The sequence below is a fragment of the Canis lupus genome, chromosome 12 (assembly GCF_003254725.2).
Source record: "Canis lupus dingo isolate Sandy chromosome 12, ASM325472v2, whole genome shotgun sequence".
Lineage (NCBI taxonomy): Eukaryota > Metazoa > Chordata > Mammalia > Carnivora > Canidae > Canis > Canis lupus.
Window position 1 is genome coordinate 39265665 of NC_064254.1, and position 16556 is coordinate 39282220.

The window sequence follows — 16556 nt, forward strand, 5'->3', positions numbered from 1 at the left end:
GTCTAAGCTGTAAAACAGGATGGTAGTGCAGTTTTATCTTAGCTATCCCCACTGTCTGTCTTCTTGTTGAGGACTCTGGCCCTGACTACCTAATTGTTCAACTAACTCCTAACAATGGTACATGCATTTTGAAAGAAATCAACTGAAATTTCAACTTGAAAAGCTATTGTTCCTTGCCTCTAATCACCCCTTTTATAAATCTTTCCTCTTTAGCTATCACTCACATTTCTACTTTCAAATAGTCTCAGAATATTTCATCTATATTCTGAACGATTTTCTGTCTTTCCAGAATCCAGACTCTTAGGATCGCATCCTTCCAACTCCCAACAAACTTAGGGAATTTCCCAGAGCTTTCATTCTTCTTATTTTTACCAGCCCTTGTCTGATTCTATGCACATTCACAGTTATTTCCTCCAAGTCCAAATCTGAATTCAGATGGTGTAAGTTCAAGAAGAAGCACTTTTTTTTACTAGATTTGACACATTGGATAAGATGGTTTGCTTCTCCAAGCCTCAGTCCCTTTTTGGATAAAATTTGATTATTAATAACTATGACATTTACAGAATTATCATTATTAGGAACTGAAAGAGAGGTTGTAGAGTGCTAGGGACCCTATAAGGTACTGTAAACTTTTGTAAGCTCTTATTGTTCTGAGAGACTGAATGTATCAGCAGACATATATAGCCAAACCATATATGACAATAGAACTTTGACACACAGCCTCTGTAGCAACCACCCCAGCAAGCCAAACAATCCCTGTAGTAACTTGCTCCAAATGGTAACAATGTGTGCAATAATTGCTCACTTCCCTAATTTTTGTCAGTGCTCTCCATTCCTAACTCAAACCAACCAGAGAAAACCAAATATGTTCCCCAAACAATCACACAGGACTATTTCTTCCATAGTAAATCCACCAACAACTTCTGATTAAGAGCATTCCTAAAGCCTTGTTTTTCCGGCTTCTAGAAATCTCTGCAATTCTCTCACCTTCCTGCAAGTCTGACAAATCCAAGTAATAGAGACTGAATCCTGGCAAATCTACATAAGTTGCCTGTTTATTCTCTTTTGGGTGGTCTTTATATATATTTTTTATAATACCTTGGTATGTATTTAAATTTACTCCCATTGAACTTAAGAGTATTATATTTTTTTCTCTCAGAGAAATCTATTCACTCATTGGCTTAATGTTGATACCTATTAAGCATCTCCTATATAAAATGTGGTGGCTCCCCCCAGGATTCCAAAGAAGACTAATTTATGTAGAACCATAAATTATATAGTGTCATGGAACACATTGGCCTTGTCTGTAAGATATGATACAGAATACAAAAAAATAAAAATAAAAAGAAAGCCAACACTTCAAGACAAGCTAAAAATAGTATCATATACATGCAAAATCAGTGATATAGGCTATAAATGCACTAATTTCAAAAAGTAGATGTCACTATGTTTAGCTAGGATGTAGGAAGGCTTCAGCAGGAAATTAGATTTGAACTGAAATTTGCAGGAAAGTTATAAATTTAGGGTGGTGGCAGAAGGTGAACAACCCAGGTAGGGAAACATCTATTAGTAATTTCCAGGACAGGAATGTACAAAACCTAATAGGAAAACTGGTCATAATTAAAAGAGCAATAATTAGGAACAAAATGAGATACAAGGATGTGGTGGCAGTTAAGAGTATAAAATCATTCACAGAAATGTAAGCTTTATCCTGAGAAGCTCCTAAATGTTTGTGATCAGGGGTATAATACATGTAGATATAATTCCAAATTTAGAAAGTCTTCATTCCATATTTATATTAACCTCTCAATATATGTTGGGAAAAGCCCCCCCCATTTTGAGTTCTACTTCTAATAATTTATAAAAGTATCATTTTGATGTAACTAATTTTAAAATATTTTACATTATCAAAGAATTTCAAAATTTTGAAACCATGCTCTCTATTTAACTTTCTTGGGAAAATGCCTTTTAATACTTGTGTAGTTAGAAAGCATGCAGAGAGCAAGACTTTGGAGAGCATAAAGACATTATGCATATTCATTTCATTACATTGGACTTTATTTGAAAGCCCATACTCAGCAAAACTTCCATTAAGAATTTTTCCATGCTGAGGATTACAAATTAATATGTAGTAAGGTTTTCTGGTCGATAATTATTACAAACAACAGCTCTAAAAAAATAAATATGTTATAAAATACAGCACAAAAGCTTACAAACAACCTGAAGAAAAAGTTCTGGTTTATAGTATTTGCATTTTTCTGAAATAGAAATGCCACACTTTACAATAATTTTTTTAAGATAAAATTTCACTTACTGGTAAATGCATTATGATGATAATAGTTCTGAGGAAGCAATCTGAATCTTAGAGGCAAGAAAAAATCCAGTATCTTTTGGGGGTTCTCATTAGCTCACCAACCTCTGACCACTGAGATATGTCCTTCATTGCCATAATCTCCTTCCCTCATCACCTGTTCTCTAGCATCATAGCCAAGTATGTCTCCCAACTGTGATCTTTTGGATGTCAAAATCTCTATTTTGATGCATTTTATCTTTTAAAACTTCTAAAATTGATTTTAAAGGTAACTTATCATATGTTCAAAGTTTTATTTCAGTAGACTATCAATTGCTTCTATCAAACTGCTCTCCAGATATTCAGTTTGCGAAATATAGATAAATCACAACATATTATTGTTGGGTGGAACCTATTTTGTTTCCTTTCTTGTCCTCTTTCCTATTTCTGGGTCCCAAGCACATACTGAAGATCCTGAACTCTTCATATTGCAACAGGATATTGAGAGAATGATTCTTCCTCATCTAATATGAGAAATGTCTAGAAGTAAATCTTTGGTGTTGAACTAAACCACTGACAATCTCAGTGAAACTAATATCTAGAAGATCAGTGTTCATGAATCTTTGGTGCCCTGAAAATGGGAAAGAAGTTTCTCTCTATAAAAGGGAAAATTTTGGGATCCCTGGGTGGCGCAGCAGTTTAGCGCTTGACTTTGGCCCAGGGCACGATCCTGGAGACCCGGGATCGAATCCCACGTCGGGCTCCCAGTACATGGAGCCTGCTTCTCCCTCTGCCTATGTCTCTGCCTCTCTCTCTCTCTCTCTGTGTGTGACTATCATAAATAAATAAAAATTTAAAAAAAAAGGGAAAATTTTGTTTTATTGGCCAAAAGAAGGATGACTTACTTGACTATAAGGTATCCTGAAAATCTTAAAAAATAAAAAAATAAAAAAAAAAAAGCTTCCTGAGAGTCTAAAATGTTGGTCATAGATCCACTTAAGAGATGAAGGCAAATTGTATAAACTTGAAAATCCACTATGGACACACCCTGCAACACCCACCCCACAAACACCTTATGGCTTGATATATAGGAGTCAAACTTGATTCAAATATTAGGTCTCTGTACATTCTTCTGGAATCTCCATGTGCTCAACAGACCAAGAATAAGATTGTTTTGTATTGTATTGTACCATTTCCCCTTGAATGCTTATGTATGAGTTATAGGAGTAAGCTAGGAGTTTCACAGTAAATCTTTTCTAATAGTTATTAAATATCAATATGTTGAATATCTTTTCTCCATGGGGAGAAACAAAGTTTGGTAATAGAGAAATACATACAGAAAATGTATAGTGATGGTTGGGGAAATAAACTAGCCATGTGTGATAGATACATAAAATATTTTGCATTCAAAAATTAATACTTAGGGATCCCTGGGTGGCGCCGCGGTTTGGCGCCTGCCTTTGGCCCAGGGCGCGATCCTGGAGACCCCGGATCGAATCCCACGTCGGGCTCTCGGTGCATGGAGCCCGCTTCTCCCTCTGCCTGTGTCTCTGCCTCTCTCTCTCTCTCCCTCTGTTACTATCATAAATAAATAAAAATTAAAAAAAAACAAAAAAAACCCAAAAAATTAATACTTGCATAGTTAACATTTCTGATAAAATGATAGCAAACACATAGATTATATAAAAAAGTTTTTTAAAGGTAAAGAAATGAACAAAATTCAAAGATAGTAATGAAGAAGAGGTTTAGAAGTTAAAAAAAATTGAACTACATATTCCCTCAGATGATCTATAACAAAAAGAATAAAAGGCATTACTAATGAGAGGGGAGAGGTCAGCCCAGTGGATTGTCAATCAGAGCTTAGTCAAAGAAAAGTTTGAAAGAAAATTTAGCAAATCACAGAAGGTAAATAGTTACAGAAAGATAAGGCTTTAGAAGTAAGACACCTGAAGAGAAAAAGATAAAAGGAATAGGGGGAAAAAAAAAAAGCAAGTAGGGATACTGACAGATAAGAAATTATGTATGTATAGAAGAAGGAGTCCAAAGGAACTCTGAAAACTGGAAATGATTTAATATATAGGTTAACAGGAATTCAGTAGCCCAGTAAATTGCCCCTCACATCCTAGGAGCTTATCATATAGTAAGGGTGATAACCAGAATAACATACATTGAGCATCAACTTGCTGATGTGACAACCAAAGGAAAGTCATATTTATACCTATGAAAAGTGGTAAATATATGGAACCACAGAATCCCAAGGTCGAAAGCATCTGGAGGGTGTAAGTTGCTTGAAAGTCATCTACAAATCATCTTCCAAAGCTCATTACCTTCTAAAGCAGTCTATTCTGGTCAGAACAGTCTATCAGATATATCTTCTTTGCACTAAGCCAGAATCTAGCTCTGTGTATCTATGACTCATTGAGTCTAATTCTTAGACCACACGAAAAGACTAGAGCCTTCCACATTAGATCCAGTTGTCTCTAACATGTTAAATACTTCAGGCTAACATACAGACAAATCTCCAAACCATGCCTATAATTCATAGTTTTAAAGTTCGCTACCAGCATGGGTATCCTTCTTTGAGCATGCCCCACTTAATGTAAAATTCTTAGTACAGTTTGATTAGCCTTCTGGAAACTATTATTTTATGAATGTGGTGTAAATCAACCAAGTTTTGCAATGAGCCTATCATACTGTTAATACTTACTGAATTGATTCAAGTTAAAAACACATTGGTGAAAAATAAAATATAAAATAAAATAAAATAATTAAAATAAAATGAAATAAAATGAAATAAAATAAATAAAAAATAAAAACACGTTGGTGTTAGGCCATATTTACTTGATCCTGGTCTTAGGGGAGTAATTTTTTTTTTAATTTCAGTTGGGGAACTTTAGATTTATATCTGATGATGTATTAATTTATTGGTCTATTGTTCTGCTTGAAAGTATTTGTTTTGGCTCCTCATTCAGTAACTAGATTATATATGTTGTTCAGTAATGTCTTCATATCATCTAATAACTGGGTATCATTCACTCATATGAAAGTGATCAAAACAGGGCAGAAGCCAGGGCAAAGCATTATAGATGTTACTTTGGGGTTCAAACATGCTTAGGTGTATGATAAACCAAACCACATTTCTTCTCATATATGCAGAAACATGCATGAAGAGGAGAGGATGGTTCTATAATCTGGCATATTCTCAAAAATATTTTATTTTATATTTATATTAAAATGCACAGATCAAGGGGGCTAGTTATACCTTATTTCTAGGAGTATATAGATAGAACAGATATATGTTTTTTAATCATCCATCTATTATATGTCTACTAATTATTAATGCATCCACCTAATTGCCCAATGTTTTCATTTTGTTTAGCTACTTGCCTTTTGTACTTTAAATGCCCCAATTTATTTTAATGAATAGACTCAATTACATTGTAATTTATACCAAGTGTTAGCATCTTCTATTTTCCTTTCTATGTTTACTTGCCACCCTTCCCACCTTCCTTTGTATCCTGGGATGCTGGCATGCATGGGCCACATCAACAATCTGTTTCTGGCCAGAATTCTGATAGATACATTTATAGATGGCTTTTAGATTGTTTGCAACATGTTACTACTTCAGAAAATTGCAGTGAACATCCTTGTACATGTATCTGTGTCCAACTTAGGGGACTATTTCTGTAGGAAAATTCTCTAGAAGGGGAATTTATGAGTACTTATGTTTTTTTTTAAGATAGATTTATTTTTATTTATTTATTTATTTATTTATTTATTTATTTATTTATTTATTTATTTATTTCAGAGACAAAGGGAGCATGAGCAGGAGAAACAGAGGGAGAAAGAGAATCTAGAGCAGACTCGTTACCCTGAACTCCTGGAGCCTGACTGAGGGCTTTATCACATGACTATGAGATCACAACCTGAGCCGAAACCAAGAGTTAGATGGTCAATGGACAATGCCACCCAGGTGCCCCTCTTTTTTCAGATCGTTACCAAATTTATCATTTTTTTATGTTGCAAATTTGTACTTACAATGACCCTGTGTTGGTGGGAGTAATAACTGAGCTCTTCTGTGTAGCACATGATTCACACAAAGTATTAAATAATTCATTCTAGAATTGTTCCTTAGTTTGATATAAAAAATCACCAGTTTTTAGAACCCCTTTCAAATATTTTAAGAAAAGTTGGAAAATCATGTTTTCTAAGCTTGCGTTTCCATTCTCTGTCCTCTTTCCACAATCCTTGCTATTTTTCTGACAGATCTGCCTTTCCAAGTATGTCTCTTAGTCCTGGGATGTGACTCTTCTCCAGCATTAATACAAAGACTGGAGTGCTTACCAAGTCTCTAACTTGGAGGGATTAAACTCTGACTTCCTTTCATTAGGAGGCTGTTAACAACATTGTTCAACACTTTTAGCTTTCTAGATATTATTCTTCCTCTGGGCTCACAGCTCATGAGTCCATCAAATGTGTGTAAAAAGTCTGAATGAAGATTTTTGGGCTTTCCTGTCTGTAGTTCACCTTTTCTGGGATACTGGCTCCCTGATTCCCAGCTTCTGTGACAGCCCTGAAATCCAAATACACAATAAGACTGTGACTTTGTGCTGGAATGTTATCTTTGGTTTGCTGTGGGGACTAGCGAGTGGCCCAAGGGAAAAATCAATATGACCTTCCAAGGGTCATACCCTCTCTAGCTTCTGCGTGCATTAAGATCTTTTAAATAGTTCCTTTTTTAATGTTTTGTTTAGAACTTATTATTATTGGCAATAGGGTAGTCTTAGCAAGCTACTCTACCATTACCAAAAGCCAGAATTTGGTATGTGACCCTTAAAAATGTTGGCATCTCAGAATTTTTAGAAGTAAAAGCCTAGGTGTTTATGTGAATGCTACAACAATTTTTGTTTAAGTCTTAAAAAGTGAGGAAAGCAGGGATACTCAAGAGTTAAAGTTTGAGATAAATGGGATTCTATTTTATCATCTGTGAAGATAAAGGAAACTTATGCCTTAAAAATACAGAACATTTAGTTACTAAGTGTATAGACTATTCTAACAATTATAATACACTTTAAAAGTTTATAATTCTAGTTTTTCTCAGAAATTCTTACATAAGACAAAACAATATTGAAATAGCTTTACAGAAGTTTAACTGAATGGTTTCAGAAATGAATGAAACATTAGATGTTGGTCTTGCATTTTTAGAGAATGCTGGCCTTCACTTCAGAGGCATATGAAGTTCTCTAGGTTGAGGACACTGTTTTATAAAGTGGCTAATATGCCAGAGGCTGTACTTTTCCATGTACTCACTTATTATCTATGAAGAAAGGCTTTATTAAAATAAATATATTAGTTTAAAAAAGATTAGAGAAGGTATTTAATTTAATGGAGAGAGAAATTGCTTTTAAGCATACTTTTGCAGCTTAGAAGTATACATTTAAGAGCAATTGAAAGACTATTTTTTTTTAAATTTTATTTATTTATTCATGAGAGACCCAGAGAGAGAAGGCAGAGACACAGGCAGAGGGAGAAGCAAGCTCCATGCAGGGAGCCCATCGTGGGACTCGATCCCCGGACTCTAGGATCATGCCCCAGGCCAAAGGCAGGCGGTAAACTGCTGAGCCACCCAGGGATCCCCTGAAAGACTAATTAGAAATCATTTTTATCTTTTCACTAAAGCATGAACAATAATGTAAGTATGGTTTAGGATCTTATTAGCTTATTTATAATTCTAGTTTTTAGCATTTTCAAGTTGCTTTCCCCTCCTGTGTACTTTCACAGATGCCACGAATCTCAGAGCTTATTGTGATTCTTAGTTGACATATCTGTACCCTCTGATTGCCTCTGTCTTACTCTGCTTCCTGGTCCTTAAGCTTAACATGGTGCCTTAGATGTGGTAGATACAGAGTAAAATTGGACTGTTTGCATATTTATTTTTAATGACTACATAAATAGAGTGAATATATCTTTAAAACTTTATGATCAAGATTTCTACTGTTTCAAATTGGTATTCCACAATTAGACCGATGAATATTTTTCTAGATATTTTAAAGGAAACTCAACTAAACTTAATTATACCAAAAGCTCAGAGAAATCTGACGCTATAGAAGGTAGGCTGCAGAAGTTCTGTAAAAGGCAATTGTATGCAAGGCTGGAGGTAAAGTTAGGATTTTACTTGAATATTACTCTGCATCCATCTTTCATCGCTCCCCTGTTAGCTCAGCCAAGGTCAGGAGTGTAGCGCTAGCCTCTGCCACCTCTGAAACCCGATTTGCCGGCTCTTAGTTCAAACACATTGACCTCACTTACATTCTGTACAAGTCAAAATGCCCATGTAGGAGATCCACAACTCCCATAGAGACTAGATACTCTCCCCACCCTCTGTTTTATGCATTCTTCCTGTAAAAGCATACCACTTTTTATATCAATCAGTTTAGGACCTGACATTTATTTTCTGGGGATAAAAAAAATGAAAAGTTAATGTCAATTGCAATAATAATAATTTCAATAAATATAAAAATAATAACAGCTATCATTTATAGAGCACATGTCATATACCAGCCTCTTTTCTATGTGCCATGGCTCATTGTTTTCCAACCTTAATCTAAGAGCCCCAAATATATTTCTTTATACAATAAGAATATACAAGTTGTTAGAACACCATGAATTCATATCTCTCTACCAGGATCTACTGGACCTCTTTATAACAGCAATTATGACTAAGAAATGCCATTCTAATTGATTTATTTTCTTTTAAATATGTTAAAACCTAAACTAAATTACAGAGAAGTCCAACTATCCTGTGAGCCTTTTGGTTTCGTCCTTTCTTTTTTTTTTTTTAAGATTTAATTTATTTATTCGTGAGAAACACAGAGAGAGGCAGAGACATAGGCAGAGGGAGAAGCAGGCTCCCTGTGGGTAGCCTGATGTGGGACTTGATCCCCGGACCCTGGGATCATGCCCTGACCCAAAGGCAGATGCTCAACCACTGAAACACCCAGGTGCTCCTTTTGGTTTCTTTAGAATTCTTTGTACATATCTTTTCTGATCCTTATATGCTGATTTCATGTTTGATTCTCCACAGGTACATTGCCTATATTTCTAAGTTCCTTGTAGGGAGGAACTGCACTATTGCAAACTAGCACAGGAACTCTCCTTTCTTATATAGTTTTGATAAGACTCTAATAATGATAATAAAATAATTATTATTACTGTTATTAATTATTATGTATTATTATTAACTTAGAACATTAAGTGCCAGACACTGTTCTATGCATTACAGATGTTGAGCATTTTAACCCTGACAAAAATCTTTTGAGATAAGTACTCCTATAGTGCTATAATCCTCATTTTTAAGAAGACAATGAGGCATAAAGAAGTTAACTACCATAACCAAGTTCAAATAGCCTGTAAGGAACAGAATCAAAATTCATACCAGGCAGCTGTCTCCTCAGTAATGGAGGTTGATCTGGGGCTTTCTTTTTATTAAAGAAATATCATTTGGGATCCCTGAGTGGCGCAGCGGTTTAGCGCCTGCCTTTGGCCCAGGGCACGATCCTGGAGACCCGGGATCGAATCCCACGTCGGGCTCCCGGTGCATGGAGCCTGCTTCTCCCTCTGCCTTTGTCTCTGCCTCTCTCTCTCTCTGTGTGACTATCAAAAATAAATAAAAATTAAAAAAAAAAAAAAGAAATATCATTTTATTTTTTTCTTGCTATAATGGCAGGTGCCCTTCATTCAATGAGAAAATTCATACTTGTGACTCAGAACTAATCCCCCTTTTTTGGTCATTTTTACATAGAAGCCTGATTAAACATACATGTAGCCTAGATAAGAGATGTGGAACAAATGTGGAAATTCTGTTTAAATTAGAAAGATAAACCTTGAAAGTAGGATAGTGACAGGAAAGGGAGGCAGAGAGTAAAGTGTAACTTTTTGGGAACTAATTTTTGAGAAGTCTCTTGGTGTCTGCTTATTAACTCTTAATACATTAAAATTATATGTTTTAGTAAGACTTTTTTATTAAAGATTTTATTTATTTATTTATTCATAAGAGACACACAGAGAGAGGCAGAGACATAGGCAGAGGGAGAAGCAGGCTCCATGCAGGGAGCCCAATGTGGGACTCCATCCCGGAACTCCGGGATCACGCCCTGAGCCAAAGGCGGATGCTCAACAGTGGAGCCACCCAGGCATCCCTAGTAAAAGATTTTTCTTTCTTCAAAATAACTGCAGGAGAGGTTCAGATATGATCTAATATTTTAATTTTAATATTCATAAACGTAAAAAATTATGAATGCAAGGGAGCTAAATTTTAGTAGAACTGAATTAATTTTGTATGCTTTATTAATGAAATGACAAAGTGGCATAAAGAAATCTGCATCTAATGGGAAGTATATAATTAAATGTTTAACATCAACTTTCAGGAATAATAGTTATTTTCTTTTTTTTTAAAGAGTTATTTTCTTACTCTTTTTCTCTAACAAGAAAGTAAAGTGATGAATCACTAAATTCTATACCTGAAACTAATATTACACTTTATATGAACTAACTGGAATTTAAATAAAAACGTGAAAAGAAAAAAAAAATGAAAGAACTGAAGATCTAAACAGCATTTTAATGCTGTTTAACAGCATTAAATCTGTTAGATTTAACAGAAAGAGACAATATTATAATAGAAGAAAAATATATAATATGGAGGAAATGAAAAAAAGGCTTGTTGAAAACATCAAATCTTGGGACGCCGGGGTGGCTCAGCAGTTGAGCATCTGCCTTCAGCCCAGGGCGTGATCCTGGGATCGAGTCTTACATCAGACTCCCTGCATGGAGCCTGCTTCTCCCTCTGCCTGTGTCTCTGCCTCTCTCTCTCTGTGTCTCCCATGAATAAATAAATAAAAATCTTAAAAAAAAAAGGAAAAAGAAAACATCAAATCTAGGAAAACAAAAGACAGTGTATACAATGGTTGTGTACCAGTGTCTCATTGTAGTTTTAATTTGCACCTCTTTAATGACTAACAATACTGAGTACTTTTTTATGCTTTTGTCATCCATTTACCTCTTGTGGTGAAGTATCTGTTCAAATCTTTTAATGATGTTTTAGAAATAATTGGATGATTTGTCTTCCTATGCTTGTTTTCTGAGAGTTCTTTATACATTCTAGATAGAAGTCCATGAACAGACATATGACTTGAAAATATTTTCTCCCAGCTAGTAGCTTCTTTTCAGTCTCTTAACAATACCTTCAACAGAGCAAGTTTGTCATTTTATGAAAACATTTCACAACATTTTAAAAAGTTTTACAAATCACACTGTTAGAGATGTATCCAAGAAATCTTTGTTGAATCTAAGGTTAAGATTTTGCCTTGTTTTTCTCTAGAAGTGTTATAGTTTGTTATACATTGGATTTGTGTTCCACTTTGAGTTGATTTTATATGTGGAATGAGGTATAAATTGAGGTTATTGTTTGCACTGGATATTTGATTGCTCTAGTACTCTTTGTTGATAAGACTATTCCTACACCATTAAATTTCAGCTCAATAGCAAAAAAAAAAAAAAAAAATCAATTTAAAATTAGGCAGAGGAATCAAATAGACCTTTTTCCAAAGAAGATATCTAAGTGGCTTTTTTCTCTTAATAAGAGCATTTAATAGGATAAATTTCTCCATAAGCACAGCTTTATCTGTGTCCCAGATATAGTGACACATTGTATTTTCATTTCAATTCAAAATATATTAATTATCTTCTGAGCTTCTCACTTTGATCCATATATTATTTACAATAGTATTATTTAACTTCCAGTAATTTAGGAAGATTTTCTTATTATTCATATCCAGTTTAATCTATTTTGTTAGACAAAGAACACATTTCCTATGATTTTAATTCTCTGAAAGTTCATGTTATGAGTCTATTTTGGTAAATGTCTCATGTGTGTTAGTAAAACGTAGTTATTATGCTGATGCTGGATGATATGTTGTTTAAATGTCTTTTAGATCAAGATTTTCCATTTCTTCCATCAATTACTGAAAAAAGAATGTTAAAGTCTTCAGTTGTAATTGTGGACTTAACTCTTTGTTAATATTTTATCTAAACACAGTAACTAAGAGACAGAGATTGTTAGCTTGGTTAAAAAAGCAAAACCAAACTACTGTCTGCCAGAAATCCACTCAAAATATAATGAAAAATATGAGCTAAAAGGAAAAAGATGGAAAAGTTATACCACAGAAACACTAATCAAAAGGAGAGACAAGTGGATATAATGAGTAAATTTCAGAACAAGAAAATTACCAGAGATTAACTGAAACAGTGTATAATGATAAAAGATACAACTCATCATGAAGACAAAACAGTCCTAAGTGTGTATATATCTAAAAAGAGCTTCAAGATACACAAAGCATTGTTTTGTTTATTGTTTGCTTTTATTTTTGAAGTCTTTTAAAAATTGAAGTTTATATATATATATATATATATATATATATATATATATATATATTTTATGCTGCCACAATCAAGGCATACTATTGGTACCTTACCCTAAAAAGTCTTCTTCTACCCTTTGCAGTTTATCCTACACCTTGCAGCCCATCGCTTTCTCTCTCCTCCCCCTGGTCTGAGGCCATCACTGATTGCTTTTGCTTATGCAATTTTCATAATTTCTACGATTTCATATGAAAGAGATCATTAGAGATAAATGAGATAAGAGAGATAAATGACCTCTTTTATTGGATTTCTTTTACTAATAATGGTTTTTTATATTAGTGAATGTTGTGGTGTCCATTAATATTTTATTCCTATCTCTAAGTAGTATTGCATATCTTGATTGTGCTGGTTTACTGTTCAACAATTGATGGATCTTTGAGTTGCCGCCAGGTTTTAATTAATATGAATGATCCTGGTATAAGTACTTGCAAACCAATCTTTGTGGTGATAAATGTAATTTCTCTTGGAGAAATACCTAGATTGAAATTGCTTGGTTTTATGAAAGTACAGGTTTAACTTAAAATATAGCCATTTTGTTTCCCAAATTTTGAATTTTTAAAAAATGCTTTACCATTTTGCCTTCTCACTTGCAATGCAGGACAGTTCCAGTTGTTATACATCATTGTCAATAACTGGTATTAATAGGCCCCTGAACTTAAATCCAGTGGGTGTGTAATGCTATCTTATTTTTATTTTAATTTGCATTTCTTTGATGTCTGGTCATCAGATACTTATTGGCCATTCTTATGTGTTTATATATTCTTTATGTAATGTGTTCAAATCTTCTGCGCACTTTGGGGGAGTATATTTGCTTGTTTATTATTGAATTGTAAGAGTTCTTTCTATACAAAGGATACAAAGTCTTTGCTAGACATATGCTTTATAGATATTTTTACCAGTCTGTGGCTTGTTCTTTTGTTTAATTCTATTTTTGTCAGAACAAAAGTTTTAATCCCTAATGAAGTTAACTATCATTTTGTTCATATTTTATGCTTTTAGTGTACTATCTAAAACAAAACAAAACAAAACTCTCTAAAAAAAAATAAATCTCTACCTAACCCAATTAAATAGTTATTTTCTCCTCTTTTCTTCCAGAAGTTTAATAGTTCATATCTAACATATTTGTCTATGGTGTAAGATAAGGACAGAAGTCCATTATGTTTTCCTTATAGATCTTCAGTTATTTTATCACCAATTTTGAAAAGCCACATTGAGTTACCTTGACAACTTTGTTGAAAATCAGTTGGCTATATGAGTTTTTTATTTATTTCTGGACAGTTTACTCTGTCCTATTGTCTTATAAATCCTTTTGCCAATAGCATACGGTCTTGATCACTACAGCTTTATAGTAATCTTGAAAACAGGTAGTTTAAACTACAATTTTATTTTTCAAAAGAAGTTTTGGCTTTTTTAGGTCCATTAACTTTGTGTATTTTTTAAAAGTTTTTGAGTATTTTGCTATACACAACCTCTAGGTATACAATACAAACAAACTGGGGGGAAAGTGCATTTGTATAAATGGAGAAAGGGACCACCATATATTTGAAGAAGGGACATTTGACCTCAAGAAGGATAGAAGAAATATGAAAAAAAAAAAAAAAACTGCTGAGAGAATGTCTAGTTCAATTTTGAGAATGACCACCACTGTCAAAATAGAAGAAGAAAGCTCAAGCTGGTCTACATGTGTGCCAGGATAAGAAAACTGGGATAGGTAGACATAAAAACTACTATGCTTTCTAACCTGCCTATTCCCATATGAATATGTGCTCAAGAGAAAATCCTTAAAGATTAATATATTTCTGGGTCCACACGTAAATAGCTTGGAATTTGCTGTTCGACTTTAACTCGGTAAAAAACTGAACAAACTAAAAATATCAACTTTTCTTGGATCTGTATAAGAGAGAGGAGAATACACAGCAAACTGCTTCCACCATTAATGGGAGAGACAGACAGGAGAATATGAGGAGTCACAGCTTATCAGAGCAGAGAATCATGAGAAGAAATTGCTGCAGGAATCTGTGCCTTAGGAAAACCTGAGTTATGACTGATGAATTGCTGGAGGTTCAGTGTGAGAGTTAAAAAGTCCAGAGGAATATAGTCATAAAGGAGTCCCATAATTGTGTGAGATTTTCTTCCAGGAGCTCAACCAAGTTTTCACAGTGACTATCAGAAAATTCCCCTAATGCTGGCAGGAGAGGGGAAAGTAACAACTCTGAATTAAACCAGAGCACTCTGGTCTTAATAAGACATGCTCTCAGGAGAGTTAAAGAGAGCCCAACCTACCAGGTTATTGTTAGAGCGGAATCTGGACAATTCCATGTGAGGGAGGGGAAACACCTAATTCCAGTCAGCAATAGCCCTCCCAATTTCAGAACACATTAACCATCATGTCTTAACTAATGAGAAAGGAATAGAGTTCAGAAACACATGAAGTTCACCATGTAGAGGCATAGAGGCTCAAAAAGGACTGAGACCAAATCATAGAACATGTCTCATCCTCCCAACATCACCACCACATTACTAAAGGCTTATTTACATTAGTTTCCTTTGCCCAGTAGATCATGTCTGGCTATCAAGAAGAAACTACAAGGCACGATAAAAAATAAAAATCACGGGCAGTTTGGGTGACTCGGCCGTTTAGTGCCGCCTTCAGCCCAGGGCGTGACCCTGGAGACCTGGGATTGAGTCCCATGTCGGGCTCCCTGCATGGAGACTGCTTCTCCCTCTGCCTGTGTCTCTGCCTCATTCTCTCTCCGTCTCTCATGAATAAATAAATAAATAAATAAATAAATAAATAACCTTTAAAAAAATAAAATAAATAAATATAAAAATAAATAAAAATCACAATTTGAAGACACAGATGAAGCATCAGAACCAGAGTCAGCTACAGCAGGGATGTTGGATTATCAGACCAGAATTTAAAAGGACTGTGATTAATATGCTTTACTGGACTAAAAAACTTTCATTTTTTATTCATAATTAGTCTAATAAAGAACAATTTGTTTAAAATAACAATAGCAACAATGTATTTAATTATATATGCTTAGTATACACACACGTTAGGGATATTTTAACAATATTTTTTTCTCCCAATCCATGAGCATGGATTAATGGAGTATCTTTCCACTTGTTTGTGCCATCTTCACTTTCTCTCATCAATGTTTTATAGCTTTCAGAGTATGTCTTTCATTTCATTGGTTAAGGTTGTTTCTAGGTATTTTATTATTTCTGGTGCAGTTTTAAATGGGACCGTTTTCTTAATTTATCTTTCTGCTACTTCACTATTAGTGTATAGAAACACAGTGGATTTCTGTATATTCATTTTGTATCCTGAAACTGTACAGAATTCATTTATCAGTTCTCACAGGTTTTTTTGTGGACTCTTTAGGGTTTTCTGTATATACTATTATGGCATCTGCAAATAGTGAAAGTTTCACTTCTTCCTTATCAATTTGGATGTCTTTTATTCCTTTCTCTTGTCTGATTGTGGTGGTTAGGACTTCCCATTATATGCTGAATATAGTGGTGAGAATGGACATCCTTGTTTTGTTCCTGATCTTAGAGGTAGAGCTCTTGGTTTTTCACCATTGATTAAGATGTTAGCTGTGGGTTTTTCATAGATACCCTTTATTGTGAAGAGGTATGTTCCTTCTAAACCTACTTTGTTGAGGGTTTTTCTGATAAATGGATGTTATATTTTGCCAAATGGTTTTTTTTTTCTGCATCTATTGAGATAATCATATGGTTTTTATCTTTTCTTTTGTTAATGTATCACACTGATAAATTAGAG